This window comes from Chanodichthys erythropterus, chromosome 13 (genome assembly GCF_024489055.1).
Source record: "Chanodichthys erythropterus isolate Z2021 chromosome 13, ASM2448905v1, whole genome shotgun sequence".
Classification (NCBI taxonomy): domain Eukaryota; kingdom Metazoa; phylum Chordata; class Actinopteri; order Cypriniformes; family Xenocyprididae; genus Chanodichthys; species Chanodichthys erythropterus.
Window position 1 is genome coordinate 51,556,151 of NC_090233.1, and position 13,910 is coordinate 51,570,060.

The window sequence follows — 13,910 nt, forward strand, 5'->3', positions numbered from 1 at the left end:
TTGTTTAAAAATTACTGTATTTCTGCTTAAATAGGTTGGAAATTAACATTTATTAATATGTTTAATAAATGAACATAATAATAAATAATAATTAAATCATAAACCTCTATTAAATTGCTTATAGTGTTGATTATTATTGTTGCCTCTAGTAATTATGTGTCTGATTTTTAATTTCCAGCTGATTTTGGGTTAATTTTAAGCCAGACATAAGTCAAACATTTAACCCTATTGCTGGGTTTGTCCATTTTCAACCCAACTTAGGTTGTTTTTAACCATGCATTTTTAGAGTGTATACAGAACTTTATTTATTTATTTATTTATTCGATTTTGTACAGTAGGTACACATAAATTGTGCCTAAATAAATTAATTTCATATATGCATGTCAACACACACACACACACACACACACCCACACACACACACACACACACACACACACACACACACACACACACACACACACACACACACACACACACACACACAAAGTCTTCTCTATAAATATCTATACATTCTTAAATCAAGGTATATTTATTTGAAAAGCAAAAAACTATCAACAATAAATGCATAAAACAAAAAATAACATCTGGCAATAGGATGAGAGAAATAAACTTAATTAAAAGGAAAATCAGTTTTATTTATTTTTTTAGGCATTTTTCTGAATGTTTTATTTCATTTTGCATCTCAACTTAATGTATCTTGCTTTTAGAATGCTTAGATATTTGTAATGGAAAACAAGACAAAAATACTGTTTAAGAAAATCATATTTTTGCAGTGCAGATGTAATGTAATGCTGCACGTAATGATAAGTTCTTCAGTATCTGCTGTGGATCAGAAGAACTGAGTGAGTTGACTGCTGCGTGGAGGCATTTGATGTCAGACTGCCAATCTGCGATTAAAGACCAAAGCCAGCGTAAAAATAGCCCAGAGCTCCAGCTACAAACATATGTCAGCATTGGTTAGGTTAGGTCAGGTAACCTACATGATACTGCATCAACTAAACCTGACATTAATGAGACAGATAATCTTTGAGCTCTAGTCTTCAATTGTGTTTGCTCACAGTTAATGATCGGCTGAACTCTTCTGTGTGTTTAAAGAACAGTAACCAGACGTGACAAGCTCAGCGTCATATTTACATGCTTTATTTTTGCATCGCAAAGCCATATTTGCATAATTGATGCAGTCATATACATATAAAATAAGTATAATAGTAGTAATAAATATTAAAATGAGAGGCACAAGGAAACTTTTAGCTCAATATTAGTTTAGTAATCCTAATATTTTCATTTTTTGAAATGCCACAAAAATAGTTTAAGATCAAACGATGGTTAGAACCCTTTTGGAGACCCCTAGAATAGAATAGAATAGAATAGAATAGAATAGAATAGAATAGAATAGAATAGAATAGAATATTTATTGCCACATGACTGAGATGGTGGAAACTGTTGTAGGTACAACATGCATTATTGTGTGCCAATATGCAAGAATGAATTACTAGACACTCAAAAAAAATGCTGGGTTAAAAATGGACAAACCCAGTGGTTGGGTTAAGTGTTTGACCAATGTGCTGGGCAGTTTTATTTAACTCAACTATTGTTTAAAAATGACTGTATGGCTGGCTTAAAATGAACCCAAAATAAGTTTTGATTAAATAAAAATCAGACACATAATTACTAGAGGCAACAATAATGATCAAAAGGTGAACATTTATTAATCAGCAATTTAATGTTTATTGTTTAATTATTATTCATTAAACTAATAAATGTTAATTTCCAAAATACTTTGGGTTCATTTTAAGCAATACAGTCAATTTTAAACAATAATTGAGTTAAATAAAACTACCCAGCAGGTTGGGCAAACATTTAACCCTACCAACAACCCAAACACTGGGGTAAAACAACTTATTCTCTGGGTTAAAACAACCCAATTGCTGGGTTAAAAAAACAATCACTGGGTTAAAGCAACCCAATCGCTCTGTTAAAACAATGCTGGGTTAAAAAAAAAACAATCGCTGTGCTAAAACAACCCAACCGCTGAGTTAAAACAACTGTTTCGCTGGGTTAAAGCAACCCATTTGCTAAGTTAAAACAACTTATTCACTGTGCTAAAACAACCCAACCGCTGGGTTAAAACAACTGTTTCGCTGGGTTAAAGCAACCCATTTGCTAAGTTAAAACAATGCTAGGTTAAAAAAAAACAATCACTGGGTTAAAACAACCCATTCGCTGAGTTAATATAACCCAACTGCTGGGCTAAAATAACCCTACCGCTGGGTTAAAATGACACTGGGTTAATACAACCCAACCGCTGGGTTTAAACAACTCTTTCGTTGGGTTAAAACAACTTATTCACTGGGCTAAAACAACCCAACCGATGGGTTAAAACAACTGTTTTGCGGGGTTAAAACAACTTATTCACTGGGCTAAAACAACCCAACCACTGGGTTAAAACAACCCATTCGCTGAGTTAATACAACCCAACTGCTGGGCTAAAATAACCCTACTGCTGGGCTAAAATAACCCAACCGCTGGGTTAAAACAACACTGGGTTAAAACAACTTATTCACTGGGCTAAAACAACCCATTCTCTGGGTTAAAACAACCCAATCGCTGGGTTAAAAAAACAATCACTGGGTTAAAGCAACCCAATCGCTCTGTTAAAACAACGCTGGGTTAAAAAAAAAACAATCGCTGTATTAAAACAACTTATTCAGTGTGCTAAAACAACCCAACCACTGGGTTAAAACAACTGTTTCGCTGGGTTAATACAACCCAACTGCTGGGCTAAAATAACCCTACTGCTGGGCTAAAATAACCCAACCGCTGGGTTAAAACAACACTGGGTTAAAACAACTTATTCACTGGGCTAAAACAACCCATTCTCTGGGTTAAAACAACCCAATCGCTGGGTTAAAAAAACAATCACTGGGTTAAAGCAACCCAATCGCTCTGTTAAAACAACGCTGGGTTAAAAAAAAAACAATCGCTGTATTAAAACAACTTATTCAGTGTGCTAAAACAACCCAACTGCTGGGTTAAAACAACACTGGGTTAATACAACCTAACCGCTGGGTTAAAACAACTCTTTCGTTGGGTTAAAACAACTTATTCCGTGTGCTAAAACAACCCAACCGCTGTGTTAAAACAACTGTTTCGCTGGGTTAATACAACCCAACTGCTGGGCTAAAATAACCCTACCGCTGGGCTAAAATAACCCAACCGCTGGGTTAAAACAACACTGGGTTAATACAACCTAACCGCAGGGTTAAAACAACTCTTTCGTTGGGTTAAAACAACTTATTCACTGGGCTAAAACAACCCAACCGCTGTGTTAAAACAACTGTTTCGCTGGGTTAATACAACCCAACTGCTGGGCTAAAATAACCCTACCGCTGGGCTAAAATAACCCAACCGCTGGGTTAAAACAACACTGGGTTAATACAACCTAACCGCTGGGTTAAAACAACTCTTTCGTTGGGTTAAAACAACTTATTCACTGGGCTAAAACAACCCAACCACTGGGTTAAAACAACTTATTCACTGGGCTAAATCAACCCAACCGCTGGGTTAAAACAACTGTTTTGCGGGGTTAAAACAACTTATTCACTGGGCTAAAACAACCCAACTGCTGGGTTAAAACAACTTATTCACTGGGCTAAATCAACCCAACCGCTGGGTTAAAACAATTGTTTTGCGGGGTTAAAACAACCCAATCGCTGAGTTAAAACAACCCATTCGCTGAGTTAATACAACCCAACTGCTGTGCTAAAATACAACCCAATCACTGGGTTAAAACAACTTATTCACTGGGCTAAAACAACCCAACCGCTGGGTTAAAACAACTGTTTTACGGGGTTAAAACAACCCAACCGCTGGGTTAAAACAACTGTTTTACAGGGCTAAAAACAACCCAACCGCGGGGTTAAAACAACCCAATCGCTGGGTTAAAACAACTTATTCACTGGGCTAAAACAACCCAACCGCTGGGTTAAAACAACTTATTCGCTGGGTTAAAACAACTTATTCACTGGGCTAAAACAACCCAACTGCTGGGTTAAAACAACTGTTTTACGGGGTTAAAACAACCCAATTGCTGGGTTAAAACAACTTATTCACTGGGGTAAAACAACCCAACCGCTGGGTTAAAGCAACCCATTTGCTGGGTTAAAAAAATACAATTGCTGGGTTAAAACAACACTGGGTTAAAACAACCCATTCACTGAGTTAATACAACCCAACTGCTGGGTTAAAACAATCCAGTCACTGGGTTTGTCCATTTTCAGCCCAACTTGTGTTGTTTTTAACCCAGCATTTTTTAGAGTGTAGGCTATGCAATGCACAATCATAAACAATATAACATGTTCAAAACAATACACATGTTGTCATGCTCTGTAGTCCTGCAGTGTATTGCATCTTCTACAGTTACTGTGGCATTAAAGATTATATTCTGTTCTTTGTTCTGTACCCAGATCAAGTGTTTACTCTATTAGTGTGAACATAAACCTGTTCCGCTCCTGAAAGCTCTCGAGCAGATCGATTAAATCCAGAGGCTTCAGGTGAACGGAGCGCTTCTGTTGAGTCGGTTCAGGTACGCCCTTGTGTTTGTTATCATGGTGCAGGGGAAATATCATGTTTTACCATGGTATTATTTTAAATACAGTGGAAGTATTCTTTGTTATATAAACACAGTAGCCTATAAGTATGGTAATCTGTGCCATGGTAACTCCACTGCACATTTTTACAATGCTAATTCCCACATGCATACTTATTTGATACTACAGCACATCCAAGTGATATACTCCTGTATCACACATTAAACACAACTAAAGACTTTCTATCTCTCAAAATCTTTCTGTTCAATCCTGACAATTGCATCGTGACATTAACATAACACATGTTCTTGTTTGAAACGTTTTTTATTGCGCGCTCCGTCGCTTTAACGCCGTGAACCACGTGCTCCCCCCAGTGCCGCGCTGTGATTTTCTATTGGCTCATACTTCACCCCTCCCCCCGCCCTAGCCTCGCCCCGATTGGCTCGTGTGTGGGTGTGTTCGCGGAATTCAGGCGCCCTGTTGTTTGAGCCGCTAACCTCCCGTAGCCCTCCATTGGCTTCTGAGCGTCTAGTACGCGACGCATTCCGCCGCGCCATTGGTATCCTGCACAGACACGGTCTAATGTGATTGGTCGACGCATAGCTCATCGCCAGTGAATGCGGAAGTAGTGCGCTCTACTGAGTCACCGTTGTGTCAGCTGATTCTTTCACTGTGAGTATCTTGATCATATTTCGTTTTCTGTTTGTTTAACTTGATTATTCTTATATTTGTTTGCGGTTACGCTATGGTGATTGTTGTATGAACTAAACACGCGTGGTTTAGCGAGGTTTTTATGTGGGATATGCCAGCCATGTGTTTGTATGTGGATGAATTGGCCAGCTGGGATGTTTAACAGGCAGTAAAATCCTCCACCCACACTAAACACACACTAAACACACACCAAACACACACAGACTCGGACAGACCAAAGCTGGGGACTCACATCTGAAGCATAAATTTCTAATACATGCACTTTTCCAACTAATGCACAAGCGTTGTGTAATAAAGTGATGTATTGATCTCCCTGAATACAAGACTTTACTGTAAAAAAGTAACCGGATACATTTGCATTATATTTTAATATTAGTATTGCAGAGCAGTTTTGCATGATTCACTTAAATATTGTAACACATTTCTTCTTTTAAATGTTGCTGTAAAAAAAAATGCATACTTGGTATATAATTGGCATTATTCACTTAATTCATTTAATTTAAGGTCTAACCTCAAGCTTTGTTTTATCTGTATTGTGATTATTTGTGCTATTTAAAGGGATAGTTCACCCAAAAATGAAAATGTTGTCATTTTACTCAGCCACCCTTATGTTAGGGCTGCACAATTATGACAAACAGCAAAATTGTCGATTATTCCCTTGAAATTGTAAATGCGATTTATTTATCACAATGATGTTTTGAATTGCTATACCATTGTTTGAAGCAATTGCATGCCATATGTTTCTTTAAAAATAAAAAACAAGCTGAAAACACTCTTCCCGAACATTAGTATTGCTTTTCTATAGCATTAAGCATTGAATGTCAACTATAAATTGGTTTGGTTTCTTCTTTAAAGGTGCCCTAGAACTCTTTTTCACAAGATGTAATATAAGTCTAAGGTGTCCCTTGAATGTATGTGAAGTTTGAGCTCAAAATACCCCATAGATTTTTTATTATTGAATTTTTTAACTGCCTATTATGGGGCATAATTAAAAATGCGCCGATTCAGCATGCGTCCCCTTTAAATGCTCGCACTTCCTGCCCCCAAGCTCGCAACTCTATAATACATTGCATAAACAAAGTTCACACAGCTAATATAACCCTCAAAATGGATCTTTACAAAGTGTTCGTCATGCAGCATATATGATCATGTTAGTACAGTATTTATTTGGATGTTTACATTTGATTCTGAATGATTTTGATAGTGCTCCGTGGCTAAAGCTAACATTACACACTGTTGGAGAGATTTATAAAGAATTTGTTTATGAATTATACAGACTGCAAGTGTTTAAAAATGAAAATAGCGACGGCTCTTGTCACCGTGAATACAGTAAGAAATGATGGTAACTTTAACCACATTTAACAGTACATTAGCAACATGCTAACGAAACATTTAGAAAGACAATTTACAAATATCACTAAAAATATCATGGATCATGTCAGTTATTATCGCTCCATCTGCCATTTTTCGCTGTTGTTCTTGCTTGCTTACCTAGTCTGATGATTCAGCTGTGCACAGATCCAGACGTTAATACTGGCTGCCCTTGTCTAATGCCTTGAACATGAGCTGGCATATGCAAAATTTGGGGGCGTACATATTAATGATCCCGACTGTTACGTAACAGTCAGTGTTATGTTGAGATTCGCCTCTTCTTCAGAGGTCTCTTGCACAAATCAAATTGACATAAGGAGGAAACAATGGAGTTTGAGACTCACTGTATGTCATTTCCATGAACAGAACTCTTGTTATTCAACTATGCCGAGGTAAATTCAATTTAACTTCCATAGGAATGAAAAAACGCTCTGTTTCAGGGGACACATGCAGTCAAACTGCAACAGAAGTCGTTACCTATTTGCCACTTCTATTTGTAAGCTTCTCTGACAACGTACATGACAAGCTGCTTCTTCAGCTTTTGCCTTAATGTCAACATGACTGTGGACACTGCCTACTAGTGGTCTGCATGCACGTCAACGCGGACAACGATGCAGAAGTATAAATGAAAACAGACCCTAGTGCCATTTTCGTGATTGCATTCGCACCGTCAGTAGGAACTCTGGAGTGACGTAAACTGCGCTTGTTGTTGTGACTTTCATTTTGACAGTGCTGAGAACAGCTCAGCCAGAGCATTACATTCTCCATCTTCATTAGTTTATGATCTGTTTAACAGTCCTGTGTTATACGTTATTAGATATACTGTCTACTCTCTTTGTACAACAGTGCTATGAAAAAGTATTAACTTCTGTCGCGTGGTTGATGCTCAATGTTGCTAGCTGACCAGAAATACAGTGGCATGTGAAAGTTTGGGAACCCCTTGCTGAATCTGTGATAATATGAATAATTTTATCAAAATAAGAGGGATCATACAAAATGCATGTTATTTTTTAATTAGTACTGTGCTGAGTAAGATATTTTACAAAAAAATATGTTTATATATAGTCCACAAGACAACAAAAATAGCTGAATTTATTAAAATGATCCCGTTCAAAAGTATGTGAACCCTTGATTCTCAATACTGTGTGTGGTTACCTGATGATCCACGACTGTTTGTGTGTTTTGTGATGGTTGTTCATGAGTCTCTTGTTTGTTCTGAGCAGTTAAACTGAGCTCTGTCCTTCAGAAAAATCCTCCAGCTCCTGCAGATTCTTTGGTTATCCACCATCTTTAGCATATTTGAACCCTTTCCAGCAGTGACTGAATGATTTTGAGATTCATCTTTTCACGCTGAGGACAACTGAGGGACTCAAACTCAACTATTAGAAAAGGTTCAAACATTCACTGATGCTCCAGAAGGAAACACGATGCATTAAGAGTCGGGGGGTGAAAACATTTGGAATTTGAAGATCAAGGTAAATTATACTTAATTTGTCTTCTGGCAAACATGTAAGTGTCTTATATTGCTTCTGAAGGGCAGTACTAAATGGAAAAAAAAATTATATATATATATAATATAATTTATTTTTTTTTAACAAAATAAGAAAAAATTGGACATCTTTGTCCTGTTCAAATGTTTTCACCCCCCGACTCTTAATGCATCGTGTTTCCTTCTGGAGCATCAGTGAATGTTTGAACCTTTTCTAATAGTTGTGTTTGAGTCCCTCAGTTGTCCTCAGCGTGAAAAGACGAATCTCAAAATCATTCAGTCACTGCTGGAAAGGGTTCAAATATGCAAAAGATGCTGGAAATCGAATCTGGTGAACACGGAGGATTTTTCTGAAGAACAGAGCTCAGTTTAACTGCTCAGGACAAACAAGAGACTCATGAACAACCATCACAAAACACAAAAACAGTCGTGGATCATCAGGTAACCACACACTGTATTGAGAATCAATGCTTCACAAACTTTTGAATGGGGTTATTTTAATAAATTCAGCTATTTTTGTTGTCTTGTGGACTATATATAAACATATTTTTTGTAAAATATCTTACTCAGGACAGTACTAAATAAAAAATAACATACATTTTGTATAATTCCTCACATTTTCACAGATTCTGCAAGGGGTTCCCAAACTTTCGCATGCCACTGTACGTAATCATGTTTCACTTGGTCTGCTGAAAGTCTCGCTGGATTTTCTTTTTAGTATAATGTTGAGAGGTCCATCTGTCACTGTTTTCCATGTTTGTAGAGTCAGTTTGTGGAGTAAATATAGGCGGCTTTTTAAAAATGGCGGGGGCTGGTGTGTCGTGTTCGTTCGACCAATCAGTGTACACTTACATCACTAGTAGTTCCTTTTGTGCTGGAATGTGAAAAATTTCACTGCGTTCCAAAGTTCAAGTTTGGTGAACTCTGAACAGTGACTTCGCATCACATGAAAATGTGTGACCAGTAGAAGATTGATACATCACAGCAGCCTCTTGGCTGAATTAAAAGAAAGATATTTTGCAGTAAAGTCTGGAAGATTGTATTTTTTTATATATATTTTGAGTGTTTTATTTTAGAATGTTGAATTCATGTTTAAAAAAATGTATATTTTTGATATATTTTTACTAGTTATATATTTTTAAACGCCACAAAAAACCGCTGGACGAAGGATGCTGTGATCTTAGCTGTGTTTGTTGTGTGTCGTGGGTTTCATGATAACGGAGATGGAATGTAAATGCATTATCTACACGACTGAAAGAGCAAAAAGTGGGGCTAAGAGACTAAATCTCATACAACTTTCAAAATTACATTTCATCGAGGCTGAGAAAAGAACCCTGCAGACATCAGGTAAATGCCGTTATCACGGTTAAAGCATTTACAAGGCTTTTTAAAAATTCCGGGTGCTGGTGTTTGACATACGTTTGACCAATCATCGTACACTTACATCACTGATAGTTCCTATAGTGCTGGTTTAGACTCTACTCTGAAGTAGGAGCTAATTTAGTTCCCTCAAAAGGAGTTCCTAGAACTAAAATCATTCCTAGTTTCTGTGGTGCGAACACGGCAAAATCCGGGTACTTCAGCCAATAGTTCTAGGAACTATGTAAAGGTTCCTCTGGTGCGAAAGCCCCTATAATCATTTTTGGGTGAACTATCCCTTTAAGAGCGTGAATTTGCTTGCTTGACATCACAAAAGTCTTGTATGTAAAGTTTAATCACTTTCTGGATAAAATGCTTGCTGTGACTTTATCAGATTGTTTGTATTTGGATGTATTTGTCCATGTTCAACTAAACATGAAACACGTGGTTTTGTGGCCTGCAGATAATAGAATGATGTTTGCAAAAGCATTTTCATGTTCTGGTTCTATTAGTTTATAATGTGAGGATTCTAGCAGTGAGCACCAGTGATTGGCACCTATTCAAACCCACCGAATCCCGTTCACATTCCCAGGGCTCAGTGTTCCGTCTCACTGCTTTAGGTGAAATGTCTAATTGATGGCTTCTGCTCGTGTTACAGGTCAGACTGCTCTTTAAATAGCCACATGACTAGTCGTGCACCGCTCCGAATCCAGGTCCTGTAGCCTCTGACAGTGTGTTTATGATCTCGATAATAATAGTTCTCCTATAAGAAAGCTTGTTGCCGTGGCTTATCTAAGTGGCCGAGTGGCAGGGAAACTGTTAAGCTGGTTGAAAAGTCTTGAAAATGCTGATTGTGGTGATTCTGTTTAAATCCCACAAATAGACATGAAACACACAAAACCATGTGTTTGTGAGGCTGTTGTTGTATACATCAAACATCGCTGTCTCTTTATTGGAAGTGATTTTAACTTATTATTATTGTATGTTTGTTTGTTTGTTTGAACAATCCCATAACCCTATTTGTAATTAATGTCACATGTTTGTACACAAACGTGAGCATATGCTTGAGTGTTTTATTGCTCTTTTATCAGATAATTTAAATGGGTTTTACCTCTTGCACTTTGACATGTGTTTGTGTATAACTCCCTCATATCTCTAGAATGATAAAGTGAACTGGATAATGATGATTGATGAAACTCTTTCAGTTTTGTGTGTATTGATGTAAGCTAGGGGTTTAGATGATTAAATGTTTACATCATCATCTGTTGTTTTTTAGGTGAAAAATTTCAGGAGAAAATAGAAGTGAAACTTTCTTTTCTTGGTATAGAGAAGTGATACTGAGGTCACAAATAAAAGACTTTAAATTGAATTCTGCCTAGAGACACACACACAAAAAGGGAAATTTATGGCTATTTAAAATTCTTGAGTGAATCCAGATTTGTTTTTATGTAAGCGGTGTTGAGGGTGGTTGTCAGGGTGTTGCTATAGTGTTCTGGGTGGTTGCTAGGTTGTTTTAGATGGTTGTCAAGAGCCCTCCCTAAGTCTTTATTACCTTGATTGTTCGAAAAAGACTCAAATCTGTTTAATTATTATTATTATTATGATTATTATTATTATTATTTTAATTGCTGACGAAACATAAAATCAGATTGTCACAAGCCTGTGACAGCTGCCTTTGGTAGGTGGTTTGTAATCTGGTTAAACATCAGGCCTGGCCACATATGCAGTTTGAACCGTCTGTCTTAGGATATGTTTACATGACTACGATGTACTAAAAAATTTTTCACATACAGACGACAACGTTGTCAAGACGATCCCTGTTCCCCATTGGAAAACAAATAAAAACACTGTATTCTGCTGCCAGGCCAGTAGATGGCGATGTCACTTTGTAAAGAAACACCTATAGTCTTTGGACACGTAATACACAACGTTACCATTTTCACAAATCTGCGTTTTTGTAGTTTACATGAAGACTTTATCAATTTGAGCGATTCTGATTATTGATTCTGATTTTTATCGATTCAGTTTCAATTCCGATATGGTAAAAAAGTCAAGCATAGATATATCAAACATATTTATTCTGTCTTTTTGCAAAACATTCTGTTGCAGCTGAATACCATGAACAAAAATCAGCCTAAAGAACAACAAATTAGCAATAGCATAACTGTGTAGTTTTCTTTCTATAAATAAAATTTCTTTATTAAAGGGACGGTTAATAACCCAAAAATGAAAATTATCCCATAATTCACCCTCAAGCCATCCTAGGTGTAGGTGACTTTCTTCTTTCAGTCAAACACAGTCAGTTATATTTAAAAATATTCTGGCTCTTCCAAACTTTATAATGGGAGTGAATACGGGTGAGATTTTGAAGCCCAAAAAAGCACATCCATCCATCATAAAAGTAATCCAAACAACTCCAGGGTGTTAATAAAGGCCTTCTGAAGCGAAGCCAAGTGTTTTTGTAAGAAAAAATATCCATATTTATAACTTTATAATGAATGTGGCATGAAAAACAGAAGATGACTGTCTGAATATTTTAATAATTTATTGCTAAACTTGTGTTTTGCGTTTCTACAGCTGCAGAGGTGAAGTTGATGATGCTGACTCGTCATCTACGCAGTAGTGGATGTGCCTATATTCACGTTTCATACGGATTACATAACCTAAGAATATTTGTTTTTAGATTTTGAATTGCTTTATTTAAACGTAGACATTTCAAGCTTTCCATAGATATATTTCTCATGTCTGTGAGCAAGTATACGCAGAGTTTCGGTTCATTTTTGTGACACGCTCAAGTTCACTTGAGACCGAGACGGCAGAAAGTGTATCCGGTTTGTTTTCATTATTTTATGAAAGCACGTTTTATTGTTATTGTGAGTTTACAGAAATAAAAACAAACCATTTACAGTTAACCAGTTTCAAATGTTTGATTATTCTTATGACCAAAAATTTAGTATTTTAAGTTAAATGCAAGTGATCGCGCCGGCGTCTCCATGTCATGCAATAAGCGTACATTTATCTTGGTTAACGTTAGCGATTGGACTTGTAAAGTTGCTACTAACATGTTTCAAGTGATAAGCCATATTTGAGGTCGATGAATGATGAAAGATGTTTGGATTTCCCGCCATTAACGATCTGTCAATCACAGACTGCGTGATTTCGGCAAAAGTTTGTGTTTTCAGGCACACAAAACGCAGTTGTCGTGTAAAATGAACGGCCAAAGCGCATACATTTTCCTTTTTTTAGTTAAAAATTGTGTCGAGTAAACGGCCCTTAAAAATCACTCAGTTTCACTACAATTTCAACTTCTGCCAAGAGAAAACCCACTGTCCAATTGCTTAGAAAAAATACTAGCAAATCTCTCCTCATCAAACTGTTAGAACTGAGGAATCATTAATGTCAGTAACGGGACAATCTCAGTGCTTGAGTTTAATACAAAAGAGTTTTTAATGTATTCTCATTGGCCCTGCTGTGCTTTTTAATTCCCTCTCATAAGTTTGCATTCATAAGATCTGCAGTTTTCATCCGAAGGAAAATATATTAGATCAGATTGTCATCTATGCTAAACACAGGCTCACGAAATTCAATTTTCCCCAACAGGCGATTTCAGTGTATCGAATTAGCTCAGTTGATGACGACAGCGGTTGTATCTGTGTTTTGAATTGAGATCAAACTTGATAAGGTCTTTAGAAGTCAGCGAGGTTGTGGACTGGTCAACCTGTCCGTGAAGTGAGTTTGAGTTCAAATTCTGACCCCACCCACCCCCTTTAGTTTTGGCCGAAACAGATTCTAGATTGTATCTACTGTTTTCATTAACACAAACGGGGCTCATGTCTGTTCTGTTATGTTTGGATCACTGCTGTGTGGAAGCTGGTGTAGTTTTCTCCATTTCGCAGGCCTGACCGCTGGATAAATGCATCAGCTGGAATAAAACAGCTTTGTTTTGTTGCCAAATGTTCTCGGTGATTGAGATGAAGCACAGGCTGTTCAGGCAAATATTTTTTGCTTTGGCTGTTCTTGATTTTGTTCTGAACTCCTCCATCATGCATCAATGTTATAGATTCATCCTGAACCTTTTACAGTAGTCTAGTGTAGTAGTAAGTTATTTAACAGAATTATATTGAGGACGCACCATCTGTTGGGACAACTTAAAAATAAATGTTTCTTTTCTCAGTGATGCCATAGAAAGAACCATTTTTGGTTCCCCAAAGAACCTTTAAGCAAAGTCCATTTCAGGCACGTCATTTCACTTGACGGCCATCTTTGAAATGCCTCTCTGGCAGCTATTTCAGTCATGCAAGTGCAGCTCCTATCTCTTTGATTAGGAAAATTCAATAAGTTAAAAATTCAACAAGCTTAGATTAAATTTCATATTTCAAATCACCAAT

General features: G+C 37.0%; 1 protein-coding gene across 3 annotated transcripts in view; it reads left to right on the forward strand.

Annotated features, from left to right (window-relative positions):
* Positions 1-5,085: 5,085 nt before the first annotated feature.
* The window catches only part of mtmr4 (myotubularin related protein 4), an 81,693-nt gene continuing 72,868 nt past the window's right edge, over positions 5,086-13,910 (forward strand). For all 3 annotated transcript variants that reach the window (XM_067405855.1, XM_067405861.1, XM_067405862.1), the window contains exon 1: positions 5,086-5,264. The gene's annotated coding sequence lies outside the window, so the exon portion shown is untranslated. The remainder of the gene's footprint in view (positions 5,265-13,910) is intronic.